Source organism: Crocodylus porosus, unplaced genomic scaffold (assembly GCF_001723895.1).
Source record: "Crocodylus porosus isolate Cpor-Errol unplaced genomic scaffold, CroPor_comp1, whole genome shotgun sequence".
Classification (NCBI taxonomy): Eukaryota; Metazoa; Chordata; order Crocodylia; family Crocodylidae; genus Crocodylus; species Crocodylus porosus.
Window position 1 is genome coordinate 181,914,187 of NW_017728886.1, and position 19,218 is coordinate 181,933,404.

At 38.7% G+C, this 19,218-nt stretch overlaps 1 protein-coding gene across 6 annotated transcripts in view; it reads right to left on the reverse strand.

The window, feature by feature from the left end:
* PTPRM (protein tyrosine phosphatase, receptor type M) overlaps nt 1-19,218 on the reverse strand; it is a 728,011-nt gene that overhangs the window by 588,943 nt on the left and 119,850 nt on the right. The gene's annotated exons all lie outside the window — the stretch shown is intronic.

Genomic DNA, 19,218 nt, shown 5'->3' on the forward strand with positions numbered 1-19,218 from the left:
CCCAAGTATTCTCTCCCACCCTCCATCTAGATCAGGGATAGAAGTATGTCTTATAGTGACAACTCACAGATGTAACCCCTGTAGGCCCTTGTATACCAGCCCTCTCAAAGCAAGTCACAGCTGTGCAGGTGAGGGCAGTCAGAGAAAGTTCAGTCTTAAGGTGCGACTGCTCCAAACTCAAGCTACCACTAACACCGATCAACATTTGAGCAGCTCAAATTGCCACATGTAACAAAGCCCTTATACAGTACAGGACAATTCTACAGAGGTCAGCAAAATACAGAGTCATAGACTATAAGGCTGGAAGGGACCCCGGAAGATCATCAGGTCCAGACCTGTGCACCAGGCAGGAAAGACAGCTGGGGTCAGGCAACCCCAGCAAGATGACTGTCCAGTCTCCTCTTGAAGATTTCCAGGGTAGGCTATTGCATCACCTCTGGGAGAGCTTATTCCACAGCTTGGACACTAACTGTGAAGACATTTTTTCTAATGTTGAGCCTGAAATGGTCTTCCAGGACTTTGGGGGCATTACTCCCAGTTTTCCCCAAGGGTGCCTTGGTGAACAGTTGTTCACCGAGCCCTTGATGTACTTCCCTGATGTAGCAGTAAGTTACTGCCAAGTCCCATCTCAGCCACCTCTTTTTCAGACCGAAGCGTCCCAGGTCCCTCAGCCTTTCCTCCTTTGGCTTGCCATGCAAGTCTGTAATCATACAGGTGACCTTTCTCTGGGCTCTTTCAAGTTTTACCACATCCTTGTTAATGTGCGGTGCCCAAAACTGTACACAGTACTTCAGTTGGGGTCTCACCAATGCCAAGCAGAGCAAAAGAATCACTTCCTTGGTTTTGCTAGAGATGCATCAATTGATGCATGCCAGAGTATTATCTGTCCTGCTGGCAACAGTGTTGCACTGCCAGCTCATATTCATACTATGATCTATTATCATCCCCAGGTCCCTTTCCATTCATGGTGCTGGTCAGTTTGGCGCTGCCAAGTCTGTAGGTGTGTTGTGGGTTGTTGATGCAGTCATTCTGATTCTGTTCAAATAAAAAGTTTCTCCAGCTTCGATAAACCGTCAAGAGGAAAAGCATCCTACGTGAGAGTAAGACCCAAGTCATCAGACTAAGATTCTGGGACAACTAGGACAACTCTCCATGGCTACCTCTTAACCCACTCTAGTACCAAATTCAGGAGTTATGATGACTCTCAGTTCCCCAAAAGAAGCACCCACCATCTATTTATCGTTCTTGACTGGAAGAAGCATTATGTTAATTTGACCAGACTCTTCAGCATCTGTACAGATCAGGTACTTCAGTGGGGCTTTTTGGTGCTTTTATCTAAAACTGATTCAATAAGCTATTTGATAAAAATGGCAAAAACCCTGCTAAAGTGCCCAATCTATACAGACGCTGCAGAGCTGAGTCAAACTAACGCACTGCCTCTTCTGCGCATGTGTGGGGCTTGGCACAGGGGTAGACCAAGTTTAACATAAAGCAGTTTGGTGTCCCGCCCCCCACCCCCCCTTCTGCAAGCAGCCATGCTCAAGCAGAATTTAATTAGACATGCTTCTTTCTTAAAAGGCCTCACTAAATCTACTGAATATAACAGTTCTATCTGTACTTAAAGTAGTCAACAAGTGAAAACCCTTGACTAGAAATAGTTAACCTCATATCATTGACTCACTACAGCAAACAGAACTTTTGCATAAGAAATACATACAGAAAAGTTGGTGATTGGTCAAATTACCTCTGATATCAGAATAGCAACATTTAAGAGGTATATCTGAGCTGAATCTCTGACCTATAATAGCAGCAGTTACAGAATTGTTAATTACTTGAATTAGAATATAATTTTGTCAAATATACTCTTGGCATTAGATTTCAATTAATTATAATTATGCAAACAATCTTAAGAATTAGATTGATGTTGAGAACATCTGATGCAAATAAAGCAGAAAGAGATGACACATTTGTTAAAAGACCCATTTTCAATTAACCTCAACTCTAGCAAATCAACATATTCACTTGTATATTTTCAGAAAATTCATTCTATTTCCAAAGAGTAGGTGTTACAAGCTTGATGAGGGAATGGTGTATTTTTAACATGAAACAAAGGGACTTTAAAGTAAAACAGAACTCAACCATAACTATACAGTTGTAACCAATGCTTTCATAATGTTTCAAACTAGCATTCTTTACAAAATGTAATCACAAACCCTGGATTTCTCTGATAAAATTTTTTATTATGGTATCTTTTTCATTTAATTGAGAACACTTTAATAGCCCAATAACATGGTAAAGAACATTAATAATATGAATCTATGCAATAGAAAAGACCAGGCCATAGTTGAATGCACTAAGTTATAAGACATCTCTTAGAGAGTTCAACCTTATTCTATGTCATAGAACTTTTTGATCAACTGGTAAGACAGCGAAAGTCCCAACATTTTAATAAAGATTTCTCCAAACTTTCATCCTTAGTTCTTCTCCATATCTGTCTATTCTCCTAAAATATCTGGAAAGTACTGACGACTTTCAAGATTCCAAGGAAAGAGAAAAACTGAGAAGTATATATTTAAAAATCCTCCTTAATACCCCCTCTGTTCAATAGAATGCCATTCTTTGATGATTCTGTAATCAAAGAAAGTTGCTTGGGTATTATATACAAAGTCCCAGATAAAGGCTTACAGGATTAAAGGATTACAAGAGGGTTATTAAAGAGCGTTACAGGGGGATTTTTTTGTTTTGTGTTGTTTGGGGGGAGCGGGGTTAGTCTGTTTGGAAGTGATAGGTTTATGCTTTGGTTGTGTTTTATTTTGGCTTCTGAAACAACTGTATTCCGCTTCCTTTTCTTTTGAGAGTAAGCAAAGTAACAGTTTATAAAAACAACTTCAAAAAAAATTCTTAACATGGACCTAATTGGTTAAGATCTGTGGGTAAAATAAACCTGTTGCACTGGTATAGTTCCATTAAATGAAGGTTTTAACTCTAACCCTCCCCCATAAAGACTGACTTTTTTGCTCATGACATTGTTAGCCAGTATATTTTTAACATTTAGTCCAATGAAGAAGCAGAAAAAATGAAAAACAAAGGATATCAATTACAGTATTATTTTATTATTTTCAAAGATAGAATACATGGCTGTAATATTTGAGAATATTATATACAAAGTTTACAAAATTTGCAATTAAGCAAGATAAAACCTAACCTGCTCTCTACTACTTCTACCTACTGAAGAAATTAGCACACCATATGAACTAAAGGTCCCAAAATATTTTTTGTACCATATAAAAATAAGAGGTTCTGAGACATTTTTGAAAGGAGAGAATTCCAAACAATCCCACCAGTGTACAATTTAAGGAACAGAATAATTCAATTATTTATAAATAACTGTGGTAGGTCTAAATACTGTACATAAAATATCCCTCATGCTTCCCAAGACTGACAGTCCCATCCACTCATACAATAATTGGTTTTGTGGAACTCTTGAGCTAATTAAGATAAAGCAAGGATATGAAAATGATTCTATGTCTACATGGCATCTCTCCCCTAAGTAAAAAATCAGGATTACATTCTATGAATATAATTACCTCCTTTCCCACCCAAGAATCACCTAGGATTTTCCAAAATGTTGAAGGGTTATGGCCTTCATAAATGCATCATCTCATTTAACTCTTCAAAAAAAAACCTGGGCTCTGCTTGGTTGGTCTCCTACTGTTGAATATTCTATTACAGCTGTTACACATTCCCAAAAAGTAATTAGAGACACTGTGTTCCATGTATGAGCCAGACAATAAGTGTTCAAGTACTAGTATAGATACTGATACCTGGAGATCAAAGAGAATCATGGAATCTCTCTCTCAGAGTAATGAGAAGAGAACAGATTATTTCAACAAACAGGCCATGCTATTAAGATCACTGCAACAAGGAAGACAATTTAATGTATGTGGCAACTTACCACTAAAGAAAAAGGTACAGGACATAACTAAGATCTACATATATATGGCATTTCTTGCTTTTAGGGTTTTTTTATTTTATTTTAGGACAAAATAACTCTGTCGCTGACAACCTCTCTATTCCTATTTTAATGAAGTTGTGTTTTTGAGAAAATGATATGCATATATTTTAATTTCTGATAAAAAAGGATTTTTTTAATTAAAAGATCTGCTATTTTTAAGAGCTCTTCCATTTCCTTAGTGACAAAAAATTGCTTCCAAAGGAAATGTTGATAGTTTATTGGGGGCGTGGCAAGTAATAAATCCAGGCTAACTGCACACAAATGCACAACCCTCTGCTTCTTCCCAAACTATCATGGAATACATGGAGAGAGAGATGTGTGCTTAATAATTAATCATAGATCTACAACCTTGATACAGGAAGACCTGTAAATACGCATTTACAGTAGTGATATAAACCAGCAGGATACTAGGCCAACTGCATACTCACAGAAACATTCAAGATGACCCAAGAATTTTAGCTCAAAATGTTTTGGTATATAAATTCTTAATTCTTGTTATGCATGTTCAATTACAATACAAATAATTTTATATACTTCAGTGAACAAGAGAAAGGAAATCATTTGCTTTCCTAGAATGACAGAAAAATAATTTTGCAAATTCACATGAGCAAACATGACACTGAAAGTTCTCTCCCTCCATATTCCAGTATTATACTATATTTATTGCAATGGATAAAAAACGAGTGACAGAATCCTCTGTCACATGCAAATTTGGAAAAGGAACCTCATAAAACTTATTTACAGAATAATTTAATAGCAGAATGTAGCTAGCATTTAAGAAATGAAGACTGCCAGTGTCCTTCTCCAATATCTTATTTGAGCAGTTTTTGACCTTAGCCACTTTTTCATGTCATCTTGTCAATCACTATGTCATCCAACAGATCAAGGTTGCAAATGAAAAGCCAAAAGGCAGTGAATACCTGCAACAACACTGATATACATAACAAAAACCTTTCAAGTAACATTGAGGAAACATAACAGCATTATTTGAAACATCCAATTTATCCCTTCAATGCTCTTACTTATAACCTATTATCCTAATCCATCTGCTTTAAAGAGATGCTGCTAAGCACACATTTAAGGGTGTGCAAGATTTATGCGCATAATCACATTAATGTTAAGGGGAGTTACCAGCAAAAATCTCTTGCAAACAAGGAGAAAAAAGCTATCTTGATACAAAAAATGAAGCAACATATTATTTGTACATCTCAGAAGGCTTGATTTTAGACAACAGGATTCTTCTGCCCAAGACCTCTGTTCAACAAAACTTAAAGTTGCACAAAGTTCTATGAGCCATTTGCTGGAAATTTCATTCAGGACAGAAAAAAAGATCTCTTCTATGTGGGTGGAACATGGTTTAAGAGCTTCCACTTCACCCCATGCCCATCCATCAGTAAATACATCTCTCTACAGAAAATTCCTTGACATGTCCTTGTCCCTGTCTGCTGGTTCTAAAGAATTATGTAAAAATGACTGGAATAAGAAAGGCCAACATCCATTTTTTTTTAAGAAATAAAAAGGAGGGAGGGTTTGCTAAATCATGACATGAGTTCCCTACAGGCAAAGCACAAAAGGCAAGGTTCTAAACAGTAAACCCTAATGAAACTGGAAAAAATAACTAATCCACAAAAAAGGAGCTTTCTTGTAATTAATTTAAATTAATGTTCATCCACTGGTTCTGCAACCTGACAGGCTCCATCTTTTTTTCCTGCTGAATAAAGATATATTCAATCTGCCTAAACATGTGAAAATAAAAACTAGCAGGTATTTTTTTCCATTTAGTGCATCAGGAGAGGTCAAAGGAACAGGTAGTAGCTCTTCGGAGACCTTAAGAAAATTACTCTCCAACAAAAGCTCAAAATACACCTGTATTCTTTTCATCAAACACCTACACAGATGGATGATGCCTATTGCTTTTGAAAGCTCTGATAAACTACTCTATAGAGGTATACTCAAAAAAGTCACTGCAATAGGCACCTTCATAAATTACGTTTGTAGAATTTTATACTTTTTTTTTTTTTTTTTTTTAACAATATTCTCCTAACTTGCAATAGTTTTAAAGCTTCACACATATGAATAATGCTGTTTTGTATATGCTAACAATCCTGGCAGGTTTCCCTTCAATAAACCAACTCCAGATGTTAGTCCCAGTAATTATTCCTGACATCGCTCAGCTTTAGTAATGAAACACTGCTGCTACAAAGCCTTATTTGTATTTCTATGGATCATCTGCAGATATAAAGAGTGCAGAGTTAAAAAAGCCACATGGATAGGCACTGAATAGAAATATGCTAAAATGAAAACATGCCAATAGTGTGATTAGCATAAAGAGGATAAACACGGAAATACAGTATTCTATGGGGAAAAAAGTAGTTGTACAACGCTATATGTTTCATACACTACTATAGCATGATGACTTAAAAGACATAACTTATACAATTACCATCTTTATCAGTATCATACAGTATTCCATGTGAACTTACATCTATCCCTGGTGTTGAAAAATTCAAGACCAAACTTTGTACTCTTATGGAGTTCTTACATCAGCAACTCAAGAAAAGCAGAGCTGCAAACTAGGCTCCTAAACTTCATTTGCCAGTGATTTCATTCAATCAACTTAACTAGATATTCAAAGAACCAACTTAACTAAATATTCAAAGAACCATATAAAAATAAGTTAAACAATTATTAAAAGAAAAAAAAAACCACACTTCAACTCTATAGATTTAATTTTCAATTATACAATTCTGAGAAAGTATATTTTCAAAGATGTGTACAGTTTCCAGACTGAAAAATAAACCTACTCAAGAAGAGATGATCAAACACAGTCTCTTGAGGTATTTAAATAATCACGTTAAATGTCAACTTTAACCATAAAAATGACTAAATCAGCATACAACTTTTGCTGACACTTGAATTTTAATATATTAATAATGTTGCCAAAGCTGTATGAGGGATACAGAAAGAAATTCATGTGGGAATGATTTTATATTAAAAATTGGGCAATATTTAATATTATTGATCGTAAACGCAAATAGAAGCCATGTCAACATTCCTGTTAACTTTAATTTGTTTCAGTGACAGTATCAAGTAATGATGATGATTTCTTAGTGATGAGAGTTTTCCTGTAAATTACATAAGTATGCTAATTAGACTTTCAAGTTTCATTATGAACACATAATGACATTAAACTTCACCATTAAGCAGTAACTTTCAAAATCTTCCAGTCAACGCAAGTCAATTCCCATTTAAAGCATTACAAATAAGCAAAGGTGTTTCTCTCATTGAAGGAAGTACTTTGGAATAACAGCTGAATAATCTGAATGACAACTGAGTTCACGCTATTTGAAAGAGAGGCTCCCCAATTCTCAGTTGATATTTAACATAAAATTTCTTTCAACACTCTCATAGCAGGCAACATAACTCTGAAGATAGGGTACAGGACAGGTCATTAAGAAACTTGAAATCTGCACAATAATATGGGAAAGAGGGGGCAGGCAGTTACCTAAACAAAAATACTAATTTATAAGCTCAGTACCTGGCACAGAAATAGCTCTCCTTGAAAACTGCCATGTAGTATCTTTGCTACCTCTAGAAATAAGCATGCTGTACACACACACACACACACACACACACACACACACACACACCACACATGCTGCATGGGGTATTCTCAGTAATCTATCTCTTGTCAGCAAAGCAATTAGGCACATGCTTAAATTAAGAATATGTCTGTATACATTCATGAATTAAGTACAGTTTTAGGCATACGTTTAATTCCCCTAGGGCCCTAAATTTGTAAGATGCACAGCTGAGAAATTCAAATGGACACTTGTACACATAGCTCATTTGAATCATAGAATCAAAGTGCTGGAAGGGATTACTTCAAGGATATCTAGTCACAACCTTCTGACTGAATCCAAGATGCACTGCTCCTAAACCATCCAAGACACGTGCTTATCCAAATGCTTATGTCCAATAAAGGAGATTCCACAGTTTCTAAGACAGCCTGTTCCATTTTCCTACTGTTCTGACAATGAATTCCCGTCCCACCCGCACCCCCTCTAAATCAGCCTTGTTATAGTTTAAACCCATAGCTTTGTATTCTGTCCTCCATAGCAAAGGAAAACATTTTTTCTTCCTCTTCTTAATGTAGCCTTTCAAGTCTTTGAAATATGCTATAATGTCCACCATTTGTCCCTTTTCTCTTAATTACACATACCGAGAGCTCTCAGTATTTACTTATATGATATGCATTCCAATCCCTTTATTACCCTTACCTCTATGAATCCTCTCCAGATTCCCTATTTCTGAAAAAAATGGAGGTAAGAACATAAATACTCTAGCACCAAGTAGAGTGGTATTATAAGATCCCATTTCTTATACCACGTTTTCTTCCATAGCACCCCCACCCCCTCAAATAGGATACACACCTTGATTTTAGAACACAGAACTTAAAAAAAAATTTTTCCAGTCACGGCCAACTATATGACGGAGTAAATCCTTCTAGAAACAAATAGTGTCCAGGAAGTGTCACATCCCATGAGACAGCCTGGCTGAGACAGCAGGAACTTCCCAGTAAGGCAGAACAGCAACAAGGCTAAAGCCCAATCCTTGCAAGGGTAGCATCAAAACTATTATATCTCTACTGCAAAAAAAATTATTTATACAAATTCCTGTATGTCAGGGATGATGCACTCATCCAGCCTGTAGACCCAATCCAGACCAGCACAAGAACCAGCATGCAGTTTCTGGTCCTGCACGGGTGTCATATGCAGCATGCCTCAGTCCCTTGTGCTGCACACAGCATTTGCCAGCTCCAGCCCCCATTCTATGTGCAGCCCATGCCAAACAGGCTCCATGCACCACATGTAGCAAGTGAGGCCAGCACCAGCGCTTGTTGTATGTACTGCAGTGGTTCAAGACCCACTGGCAACGCTGTGACAGACGATAGGGCTCAGTGGGCTGGATTTGGCCCATAGGCTCTATCTCTGACATCTCTGCTATAAATAATACACCACAAGCCTCATCAAGATATTGCAGACTGCATGCAGCAGCTCACTCACCCCAGTTAGCTAAATTGCTCCTACAAGCACAAGCTACAGTGCTCAGCCAGTAGCCACGGCTGTTTGACTTCTGCTTGCTAGGGGCCAGAGACAAGTAGCAGCCACCTTGACAGGCATTAAAACACACATCTGCTTGCTTCCATTGCTCCCTGTTTCTCTTCCAGTGATGAAAAATACCTTCCCCATTGAAGACATGCACCCCAATTTCAGTTGTGGACTTTGGGCCAAAAAGAAGAGTGTGGTAGGTAAGTAAATATATATGACCAAAATTACATTTGCTTTTTTGCAACTGCATCACTTTGCTGGCTCATACTAAGTTATGGCCCTTCTCAAAAACACTTCTACCTATACAATTTTCTCCTATTTTATATTAGTGGAGAATGTAGCGTGAAAAAGTCAATGCAGGTTAAGAGAGGAGAGCCCCCTTCCTTTAATCATTAGGCAACATGGAGAACCAAATTTGCTCAGCTCTTAAGGTTTGTAGAATCTTCCCAAGCAATCCTAAAAGGCACATGGAATAGGGGACACCGATTGAAGCGACATTTGTCGTGCGATCAGGCCACCAAAAGTGTACTACAGCTGTGCTGTGACTGAAATACATGACTAGAGTGCTTTAAAAGTGGCCAATCGCATGACAAATTAACCCTCATTTAATGAGGGCTCAGATGAAGGCACTCAGGGCTGGCCCACCCCTGGTGCCATCTGCAGGAAGAGAGGGTTGATGAGAGAGGGAAAGCACACTGGGAAAACCCCAGCCTGAGTTGGAGGGGAAAAGGTGGATTGGAGTCGCCCCCAAGGTTCATGGTCTCCCTGCAAACCACCTTCCCCTTCCTCATCCCTCCTCTCTTCTTGCAGATAGCACCAGACCTGGAGCGGTGGGGAGAGGAGCAGAGCTAGGAGAGAAAGGCTGTAGGCAGGTACACCTCCTCAGCTGGATCAGCTTCAAAGTGGAGCTTGATCCCCACCCCACGTGACCAAACAGTGAATGTCTGTTGGGTGCGGAGGGTGCTCTAACTCATGATGCTTTCTGTGAAGTGTCATGAGTTACAGCAGGGAGTTGCACATCTGCCAGTGTTCAAGGTGTTCTTCCAGTGGCAGTAGGTGTGAGCCCACATTTCTACAATACAGGCAACCCCCGCTTAGTGCTCTTAATTGGTTCCAGAAAAAATGAGCATTAAGCAGAACTGCGCTAAGCAAAACTCATTTCCTCATAGAAACGAATGTAAAGAGAGATGAATTGGTTACTGCCCCCCCTGCCGCCGCCACCTCCCCCCACTCCCCTGCCGGCACTCCAGCCCAAGCCTGTCCTCCTGCCGCCCCGCTCTAGGCCGCTGATCCTGGCCCTGGGCACTGGCACGGGTCCCACGTTCATGCCCGACCCCTCCTTGCAGCTTTTCACTGCTGCCGCCTCTCCCCACCCCCTCGCCTGCCCACCGACCAACCCAGGCACTGGCACTACTGCTGTAACACTCTGGGCACCAGCCCCTGCTACTGCGCATTGATGTGGGCCCCACATTCCTGCCACTCTGGGCACAGGCTCCCACTGGCCCTGGCCCTGGGCATTGGTGCAGGCCCCGCACTACTCACCTCTGTTGCCACTGCTTCTCCACCCCCCACCGCCCATGCCAGCCTGGGCACTGGTGCTCCTGCCAGCCAGCTCTGAGTGAGGGCTTCCACTGGCCCCTGCACAGGTGCCACACACCAGCACAGGCCCCATGCTCCTGCCCCCCACCCTGGGTGTGGGTCCCTGCCAGTCCTGGTCCTGGGCACCGGCTTGGGCCCCGTGCTCCTCCCCTCTTTTGCAGCCGACTGTCTAGCAGTTTAATTGAATGACAAAAAATATATACGAGTGGCTCTTTTAAAGCAATCACTGTATCTATAAAGAGTTACTAGAATTCCCCTTTTACTTCAAAAGAGCTTAGGTTAGCAAGAGGCTTATCCATTACAATCACTTAAAAATTTCAGCAAGTAAAATCTAAGCAAATGGTGACCTGGGACAGCTTTGGGACTCCAGATTATCACTGAAGCCCCAGTTATGATTTTGTAATGCAATGTATGTCAAGTATTATGGAGGTTCAAGTGGAACCATCATAAAGAGAATTTAGGTATCTAAAATAGACATTTGCATCAGGACTAACCCATTAGAAAAAGAGAAAAATGTGGACAGATCGATTGCCCAGAGCCTCACAAACCTCAGAAAATTTGCTAATTTTATGGAATTTTTTGGCAAAAACAAAGTTTGATAAAAAAGAGAAAAACACCCAAAAAAATCATCTACAACTTTCTGGTCATTACTAGCCATGTGCAACAAAAGAGCGTCTTAGTGTTAAGAAGATTGTATTTAACTCAGACAATTCTACTAATCTGTTATTCCGGGAGGAAGGAATGCATGCAGAAGAAAAAGATCCGCAACTTGGGACAGAACGATTTCAGCAATCTAGAAACAATCTTATGTGGAGGAAAAATAACTTTTTTATGATCTGTAAAGTTATGCATTAGATCAACAAGGATGTACAATAAACTGGATTTACTTTATGGCATATCATGCAGAGGAATTAGTTTTATTAGTCTGGAGAAAACTTGTTTCAATAGAAATTTTTGATGAAACACTAGACTAATGAACATATTATCTTTTTTTTTTTTTTTTTTAGACAGACTGGCAGTAAAATTTACTCTACTCCCTGCATCATATTTGAAGAAGCCTGAAGTAGATAACATTTAGATATTCAGCTTTAAGGGGCTGAAATTATATTTTCGCATGTTCCTGAATAACACTTAATATTGCTGTGCTCCAATTTACTCTTCTCCTCTCTAACATAAATAATGAGAAAACCAATACAAGTTAAAATATATCGGAGCATCTTCCATTCATAAAAGATAAACAAGACTGCTATTAAGTCTTGAAAAGGGTCGCCTTTGGATATTTAAAAAGACATATATAGCCAGAAAGTCACTGTGACCTGACATCTTCCATACCTTGAACAAAACTAGGCACAAGAAAAAGTTGAAGTTCCTTCTTTTCTAGCCCAGTACAACACTAAACAACAATGTAGCCATTCTTTAAAAAGGCAAGATTCTTATTTGAGGTGCTTAAAAGCAAAGCTAAGCTAGACATATCCAGACAATAATAACTACTTTTATTGCTTGGTTCCTGAGATAAGAGGATTCTATCATTAAACTGTTCCCTTTTGTAGTGCTTATTGTAGCTCCAGTTTACTGACTAAGATTTAAAAAGCTCACAATAGATCACTTACTTTGTGTTTTAATAAACTGCCCTACTTAACCCGCAATATTGCATTGGGTGCATCATAAAAGAGATTTAGTTGGTGGTGATTAAAGTGCATCACATTTGTATAGCTTAAGAACAATTTTCCTAATGTGGGCACTTTCGTAGGCAACATTAATTGCCAATAAGCAATTATTTCAGCTAAATACAGCATATTTTATTCATTTTGTTGGAAAGCTAAGCAAGGGTTATTATAGAACCAGTTTAATAGTTTAAATATATTCTAAGGGTACAGTTATTTTCCAGGTACAATTTAATTCACAAAAAAATATTATTTTTATATCAGACTGCATGATCAAAAGCATCTTTTTTTACTCTGCTGTCCATATTGTTTTGACAGCTGTATTTAACACTTCAAAGCATTCATATAGTCATTTACTGTACTTCTGGGGTTTGTGCACATTTTTTAAATTAAACCTCGATTTTACATAGATTTTATAAAAGTAATTACATACAAATGCTTTGTAAAGGTGTACAAACCACAGCTCTCCTTCTCTCTCAGAAGTGTAATACCGCTCCTCCCTTAAAGTTATCTCATATTAGTTTCAAAAACTGCCCTGGCATCTCTTTACTCAGACAGCAGAGAGAAAAGAAGGTCCCTTCTAACTAGTGCCTCATCCATTTACCAGCTCTTCTATTAATGTTGGGACTGGCACAGCTCATCCCTGACTGGTTTTTAGCAATACTAGGTGCATCTACAAATGTGCTTTACTGTGAAGCTGACTAATTAGCTCATGAGTAAAGTGTCACTGTCTACAAGCGTGCTTGTATTAGGGTGCAGTAAATTAAATTAACTCTGCTATAGGATAGTACTATGTGGAGCAAGTATTATACTACAGCAGAGGAGTTACATGCTTCAAAACTCACAGATAGACAGTGACTAGGGTTAGCTGGGGCATGAGGGTGCTCCAGTGCAGGAAAGCCTGCCAGCTAGACCTGCACTGGAGAACTCTTGTGCCCTAGCTAGCCCTTCTACAGTACATTGAGCCAGGTCAGAAGAGCCCCAGGCTGGCAGGCCAAATCTCCCGCTGCCCCCCTTCCCCCCCCAGCCCCCTGCCAGCTGGGGCTGCTCCGCCCCAGCTCAACATGCTGTGGTCCCAGGCACAGGTGAAAATGCTTAGCCTGAGAGCAATAAACTCCAGCACAAACTGTGCCGGAGTTTACTGCAACGTGTTAATTGCCTATGTAGATGCACCCCCTGACTAGCAAAGGCTGTTTTTAGTCTTTTCAAGCCTTGCAGCTCCTGTGACAGAAGTGAGAAGTCAGGCTGAAGGCAAGGAAGAATGCAAGGAAAAGTGGCAACTTACACATTTAGACCTTATAGACCAATTCGGAGAGGCATAAGATTTAGTGAGTAACAACTTACTTCATCAAATGCTACAGTAAGAAATAATAGCGTTACTGGTTCAGTTGAGGGTCTCTGGAGTTGAAGAACAAAGCAGGAGTGGGGGGGAGAAGGAAGAAAATACAACCCTTTCCTAGGGTGTCATCAGTGGGTAAGAGATTCACATTTCTCATTTTTTATACTTCAAATTCAGCTGCTAGAATATCAAGATTCAAGATTCTACAAGACGCAAAAGACTAAAAAATTAAAACTGACAGTTGTGCCTGGATAGGACAAGTGCACAAACAAAAGCAAAGAAAATGGCTATACTAGCACTTTCCTTAGGAAGCATGCGTGTAATTTCTGCTTACATAATCTATAGTCTTGAGTTTATACTTGGTATATAATCCAGCTTTGGATTCTTACATTATAGCAGTGACTGCCTTTTTCATCCTTCTGTGCTGGATAAATACAGACAGTATGCAGAGTTTTTACAGTTTTCTTTTACTTTTTATAGAGAAGCAAAATATATCTAAGTCAGAACTCACTTGTAACAAACTAATCATGCCAAAGCATGTACAAAATTATGTACATACCTTGCATCTACATTATGAAAGAGTCAGCCATTATAACCACTACTTCTACATCTCTGTTCCTAACACATGCACATACCATCATCACACCAGTCCAGCTGAAATTACATTATCCTTAACAAAAATTCAGTATTATAAACTCTTCCACGAGTATTCTTTCACAACTTATCTTTATTTTTAACATGTTTTTCTCAAACATAAATCAAGTATCTGACCAAATATTACAGAAAAAACTATTAAACAGAGGTTTTAAATAAGGACCCATATTGATTGAATAATAGAATTCAGAATATTTTCTTGCAAGAATTACAGTACTACTTTCCCATATTTATCACATGGTACTTGATACCAAGAACTACAACTGTAAATCAGATTTATTTTGACATGGAAGTGGAAAATGCAAGCTTGTCCATTGTAATTATTTTATTTTAGCATTAAGTTGCATTATCAGCTTTAAAGATTTTGTCTGCTACCAAACCATGAATCTGGTCAGTATTATTCCTTGGACTACATTAAACTGGTTTTACTATGTGCATGGTAGCAATAATTAAAGACTTGTTTGCCAGAAAGGTATCATTTAAACATAAGCAATGAATGTATTTTGTTCTGCTCTATGTTCTTTGCAAAATATGCTGTAATTTTTGTTTTAAAGTGTCATGTTCCTACTGGAATTGTACTACATCTTTCAGTTGCTTTTTCTAGATTGTCATTAAGTTTAGCCTCCTGTTTATCTTCAATCTGAAATTAATTTCCTGGACAGCATGTTACTTGCTGGTTTGAGGGATTAAATATAAGGCTTTATGAAGAAAAGCAGCTTTAGGTACAATGTTATTACACCATGATAGCTTTCATATAAATTGCCAGCTCTTGAAAATACATGTTAGACACACATGTTGCTCTTTTAAAAAGAACTATTATCATGTTGCAAAATAATAAAAATAGGATTATTTGGAAGCATTTACTGCAAGTATACACAATCCAAAGAACTGACTACAGTACAGCCAGAATCTCAGATTGGAATTCACACACAAATTTAAAAAATAAAATGTTGTTTGTTAATTATACAAAAGGATGTCTTCTGAAATATACAAACTATAACAAGGCTTCAAAATCTGAATTTTGTTAGGATAAAGGTACAACTGGAGGTACAAGGTGCAACTGAAAAAGCATTATTTAAAGCCATAAAGGTAGCACAATTTATAGTTATGTTCTGTTTGTTTTGGAAGCTCATTTTATCTTTTCCTGACTGTGGATGAATGAATGTGTATCCACTTAAAGTAATGTGGAAATTTAAAACTCAAAATAAATGGTTTTTATTCAGCATAATGAGCTGTCCATATGAATGCTGTTAACATGGTGTGTTTAATATAACATAACATGAACAGCACAGGAGCATACTGTGCCTAATTTTACCAATTTTAAACTAGGATGGGCTTACTGACCATATATAAAAGTATATGCCAATGGACTGACAATAGTTATAAATAAGATGTCTTCAGCTGAACCTGCTAAGTCAAGAAAAGTAATAGACCAGATAATTTACAACTAGTTGGGTAGGTGAAGAGCAGAGTGTACATATCAACTTTAAACAACATCTTCCATATTCTGTGCCAGCTAAGGATGATAAGGACCCACTGATGTTCTGACCACACGCCCCACCCCATATGCCCCCTATCTAAGGGAGTAGCAGGTAAGATGCATTATGCCAACACTGGGTTTCCTCACCCTGGGAGGATTCTGTGCAAGATCAATCAGGTGCCTTTATACTCTCCATTCACATTCAATTTTGCATTTGAGATGGAAGAACTTTATATCATGAAATAAATGGGAAATTGAAAATTGACTTTTTGGACAACATGCCAACTAAGCTGTGACATGCTTCAGTGGACAAAACAGTGTGCGACAAATCTCTCTTAAATTTACGTCATGTTACACGTAAAAACTGAACACTGCTGTCTCAGCAGTGTAATGTTTAAAACGATTTCCATTCCAGCCAGTTCCTTCACATACGGGATTTTGAAACCGATGAATATTTCTAACATATTAGTAATTTGCCCTGGATTATAACTGAGTGACTTAAACAAAAATATTATTAAATATTACATCTGTCACAGATGTCATAAGCATGGATAAGAGTAATCTTTTCTTTGTTTTATGGAAGCACAATCCTCAAGAGAGTGTACAAATCCACATGATATCCTTGAGTGCTGGATTTAAGTTTAGATCTCAGTTAAGTGAAAGAACTGAGTATTTTTCTGTATACTTGAGATGAACAGGCATCTAAAGAAGATTGTGTGGTGTTTGTAGAAATAGAAGATATTATCCTTTCCTTTCCACCCTTGCTTCTCAGGTACTCCCATTCTGCCAAATGCTTCAAACATGTGGAAAGGACAGTCAAGTGACTCGGGTCTTAGCTGGGACATATAGAACAGGATCCAATTCTCTACTCCGCCACAAACATCCCGGGCAAATTACCTGGGCAGAGTCTACACTTAACAGTTATTGGTATAGCTCTCCTGGCAAACACCCTCCAAATGGATTCAGCTTATATAAGAAGAATTGATTGATTGCAAGCACAAGGCCTTTTGTGCTTGGCAGAACTACATCAACTGTAAGCAAAAGAAACTGAATCACCAACAAGCCAAGGCAGAGGCCCAAAGGAAGACCTGTAATATAAAGAACAGATGGTGGAAAGATGAGGCAAAGGGGATTCAACATCTCACTGACATACACAATATTAAGATGACAGTTGAGCAAGGCTGTCATCACTCCACCACTCTTCTCGATACTCCTTACTGTGACACTGCATCTGACCACCAACAAGCCTCCAGTCAGAGTAGAGCTAAACTACCAAATGGATGATAAACTGTTTAATCTCAGCTGACTCCAAGCCAAAACCAAGATCACCTCAACCTCAATCAGCGAGCTCCAGTACACTGAAGATGATGTAGTCTGTGGTTACTGGGAAGCACAACTGTCGACGTCTTTACTGAGACATACAAGAAAATGGAACTGATGCTTAACATTCAGAAGACTATGGTCCTCCATCAACAAGCACTTTTGAGTAGTCTCCAGCTCCAGTAATTCCGATTCACAGTGAGACTCTAAAAAAATGTTGAGTAGCTCAGAAGCTATGTCTGTACCGCAGAAGGCTGACATCGATAAAGAAATCCAACATCACCTCAAATGTGCAAGTGCAACCTTCAGACACCTAAGAAAATGGGTGTTTGAAGATTGTGACATCTGAAACCAAGCTCAGGGTTCACCAAGCAGTTATGATCCCCATCTCACTGTATGGAGCTGAGACGTGGGCAACATACAGGAGACGCCTCAAGTCACTGGAGAAGTACCATCAACATTGCCTGTGGAAGAAATGCTGCCTGCGGAAGATCCTTCGAATCCAGCGGGTAGATAGGCACACTAATATTGGCATCTTGTCACAAGCAAATATCATGAGCAATGAATGATGTTTATCTAACATCAACTTTGCTGGACTGGCCACATCATCCGGATGTCGAACTCCAGACTCCCAAAGCAAGTCTTACTCAGTCAAGGCATACAATCAAGAGGAGGGCAGAGAAAGCATTTCAAGAACGTTCTCAAGACCAACTTGGCCGCCCCAAATGGAGGAAGACTCTGCTGCAAGGATCCCAGTACTCTGAAATCTTACAATGACAACAGGAGACAAAAAAATGGGAGCAGCAAAAACAGTGCGTCGCGAACTGAACCAAGAATCCAGAGACACCTATCCTGCATAGAATCATGTGCTCAGGCTGCAACAGAGTCTGTTGATTCTGGATAGGCTTTATCAGCCATCTTTGGACCTACAGATAAGACAATCATGGAAGACAATTATCCTCAACTACAAGGGATTGCCAATAATATAAACGGAACACTACTTTGCCAGTATAGCTTGTACCCATTCAACAAGTGAAAATAACTAAAGAAGCAAAAGAATTTTTATGCCAGTAGAATGCATTTATATTTAGACGTTCATAAACACAGACATATTGCAATGCACGACTGATATGTGTCTCCACACATGTGTATGTCTGTGTATGTACATACATATATATTAGAATGCATTGCAATATTTCTAGAAGTACTTCATTCATAGACTGAGAAAGTGAAGTATAGTAAAAATTGGATGGTGATTATATTTTAGAAGAGTAGCAGCCATCAAATACTACAATTGTAGAACCTATGGGTATAGACACGCATGAAAATAGAATGGCAGATTTCCAGGTTTATATGTCTGTCTGCTTCAGGTTTAAACAGCATTTAAACAATTCTGCATGCCATGACCTAACAAACATAGATAGAATGAACAGCTACGGGTCTTATAGTCACAGATTTGAAACAATAATCTATCCTAAACCTAAGTACAAAACTGATTCCTAAACTATAGGACCTCTTTATCTCACGTGTGTCTGATGATAGCACCAACTTAAATTTTCAAAAGTAACACCTCAGGATCACAAGTATAAACTGAGCCTGATGGACTGTTCTGTGCCAATCCCTGACAAACTTACTCTCAGGTGGCTTCTATTAAAAAGTTTCCCCATACCTCAGTCTACAGAAAAGAACCCCCTCAAACTAGAAATTCCATTAAGTCCTCCTTCTCACTAATTTTTACCATTTCATGCTTAAAAGTACAACAAGCATGCAGGCTCTTTTAAGAGTTCCTTGTAGACGAAAAACAGGTTCCAAGTATTTCTCACAAATCACATAGTTCAAGAAGAGTATAGTCAATCTGACCTCTGGGTTTGTCTACCTACACCTGGCTTCCTGACTGCAACAGTTTCTGGTCCATTTTCAAAGGTTCATCAGAACAGTGGCCTCCAAAGTGGGGTGCGCACACCCCAAGTGGTGCGCAAGATGATCCACTGGGGTGCAGGAAGAAAATATTAGAACTTCTATTTATATTTATTTTT